The following is a 2,865-nucleotide window of genomic DNA, read 5'->3' on the forward strand; positions in this document are numbered from 1 at the left end:
AATGGACAACAAACTGTTTCATGTCCAGATGGTTACCAAATAGGGGACAACAAACTGTTTCATGTCCAGATAGTTACTAAATAATGGACAACAAACTGTTTCATGTCCAGATGGTTACCAACTAATGAACAACAAACTGTTTCATGTCCAGATGATTACCAACTAAAGGACAACAAATTGTTTCATGTCCAGATGGTTACCAAATAAGGGACAACAAACTGTTTCATGTCCAGATAGTTACTAAATAATGGACAACAAACTGTTTCTGTCCAGTTGGTTACCAACTAAAGAACAACAAACTGTTTCATGTCCAGATGGTTACCAAATAATGGACAACAAACTGTTTCCTGTCCAGATGGTTACCAACTAATGGACAACAAACGGTTTCATGTCCAGATGGTTACCAAATAAGGAACAACAAACTGTCTTATGTCTAGATAGTTACTAAATAATGGACAACAAACTGTTTCATCTCCAGATGGTTACCAACTAAAGGACAACAAACTGTTTCATGTCCAGATGGTTACCAACTAAGGGACAATAAGTTGTTTCCTGTCCAGTTGGTTACCAATTAAGGGACAACAAACTGTTTCATGTCCAGATGATTACCAACTAATGGACAACAAACTGTTTCATGTCCAGATGGTTACCAACTAGGGGACATAAAACTGTTTCATGTCCAGATGGTTACCAACTAAGGGGCAATAAACTGTTTCCTGTCTAGATGGTTACCAACTAAGGGACAATAAATTGTTTCCTGTCCAGTTGGTTACCAATTAAGGGACAACAAACTGTTTCATGTCCAGATGGTTACCAACTAATGGACAACAAACTGTTTCATGTCCAGATGGTTACCAACTAGGGGACATAAAACTGTTTCATGTCCAGATGGTTACCAACTAAGGGGCAATAAACTGTTTCCTGTCCAGTTGGTTACCAACTAAGAGACAATAAACTGTTTCCTGTCCAGTTGGTTACCAACTAAGAGACAATAAATTGTTTACTGTCCAGACGGTTACCAACTAAGGGACAACAAACTGTTTCCTGTCCAGACAATGGCTTTGGTGTGGATTTGTACAGATAATGGTGGTTTCTTGTTATTTGTCAATGAGTAGTTAATAAATTATCTGCGCATCTTTCATGTTATTGTTTATAAAGAGAGAGTCAGTATATTCTCCTATCCTTGTGTGTAGGGTTCTTCCGGTTTCTGCTATGTACGTATGATGACAAATGTCACATGTAAGTTAGTAAACAACATTGGGGACAAGATAGCCATCTTTAGATTGTAAACACGTTTTTGTTAGACAGTTGGATTTATTACATTGTAGGGTACTTTACTGAGATATTGAAAGTTGGATAAAAAGGGGTAGAACCTGGCCGTTCTATAACTTTAATCAGCAGTTCAGGTTTCCTGATTATAATTTATTTCTAGTATCAATATGTCTTCTAAACACCAATATTCACTACAGAAATTAAACTGTTTCCTGTCCAGATGGTTATCAATCTGGTGTTGTGAGGGTACTCATAAAAGTCAGATTCAACTCTGTCTGTTGATTTCACAAAGGAGCTTTTCAAGTAAATAACATAATTTTTTTAGTGTTAAAAAAAACAAAAGTTATGGTTATTAGTGGTCCACAAACCATGTTCAGTACTGATCCAGTACGAACCCAGTGAATCTAACAAATCACAGGAATAAATAATCCTGTGATCTTTAATTCGCCAGAATAAAAAAAAATTGCTTCACCTCTTCGATTACTATAACCTTTGTAAATCTAAAAATTGGTAAATTCATATATTTTTGATTTTTTAATGTTTTCCAATTTTGTGAAGTATCTATAATTAAAACCTGTGTTTTCTTGGTAACGAACTTTGTGTTTTAGGCTTAACACGAATATGGCTACCTTCCAAACACTAAATATTTCTCTAACTAAAGGCATGTTTAGTGAAAACGGATCTTTGTTTCGTATGAATAAATCCAGAAATGTTAAGACGTTTATTTTCAGGATTAATACGTTTACTAAATATAATAAGTTAGGGAGTAATATTATGCTATTGTTTTTGAATTAAACCTTCAGACAGTAATTAAACAACTTTACGATACCAATGGTGGGCAGAGCACAGATAGCTCATCGTATAGATGACTCTGTTCGCTTAAACTGGTGATTCTATTAAGACTAACGACATGAATCATATCCCATATCTTATCTCTATCTATTAGTGGTTGCTAATTGGTTCCAAAGTGGTTAGAAACAACCAATGAAAGGATCGGCTTTCTCTATCTCTCTGCCACCAGGTCATACTTCTAGCGAAGTGAAGATGACGTCATCACACGCTAAACCTTTTGTTCATCTTAAAGAGTTTGGTAAACTAATCTGGCGCCCAATGTACGGAGGCTAGTTGGTAATAAGTATAAAAACAACCTCGGAAGCATCAGAGATACCGGAACAAGATAAGTCGTCTCATCAACAGCTGAAAGTGTTCGGTAAGTCAGGGTCTAGAGACTTTGTCTAATAGTATTATATAATGATGTAATAGCGAATGTTAATGACAGTATAATATTTTTTTTTAAGTTAATGGAAAAATTTTTAAGTTCCGATCATTTCTAAAGCTTCTTTATCCAGATTAAGATTTTTTAATATTTCATAAGATTATTTGAATCGTTTTTCCCGGGTTTTATTTTTACAATACTCTTCTCTTGATTAAAATTTGTCTTTTCTCCCACTTGTAATAGTAATCTAATCAAAAACACCTTAATTGTGAAACGAAAGTGCGACCATAAAAGGATTGAGCAACTTAATGGAATTTTACAGCAAGGCCCGGCATGGCCAGGTGGTTAGGGCGATCGACTCGCAATCTGAGGGTCGC

The 2,865-nt window shown here is 35.4% G+C and overlaps 1 protein-coding gene across 1 annotated transcript in view; it reads left to right on the forward strand.

Annotated features, from left to right (window-relative positions):
• The first annotated feature begins 2,431 nt into the window (after positions 1-2,431).
• The window catches only part of LOC111083847, a 6,302-nt gene continuing 5,868 nt past the window's right edge, over positions 2,432-2,865 (forward strand). The window contains exon 1 of the mRNA XM_022380551.1: positions 2,432-2,482. The gene's annotated coding sequence lies outside the window, so the exon portion shown is untranslated. The remainder of the gene's footprint in view (positions 2,483-2,865) is intronic.

Source organism: Limulus polyphemus, unplaced genomic scaffold (assembly GCF_000517525.1).
Source record: "Limulus polyphemus unplaced genomic scaffold, Limulus_polyphemus-2.1.2 Scaffold11597, whole genome shotgun sequence".
NCBI lineage: Eukaryota > Metazoa > Arthropoda > Merostomata > Xiphosura > Limulidae > Limulus > Limulus polyphemus.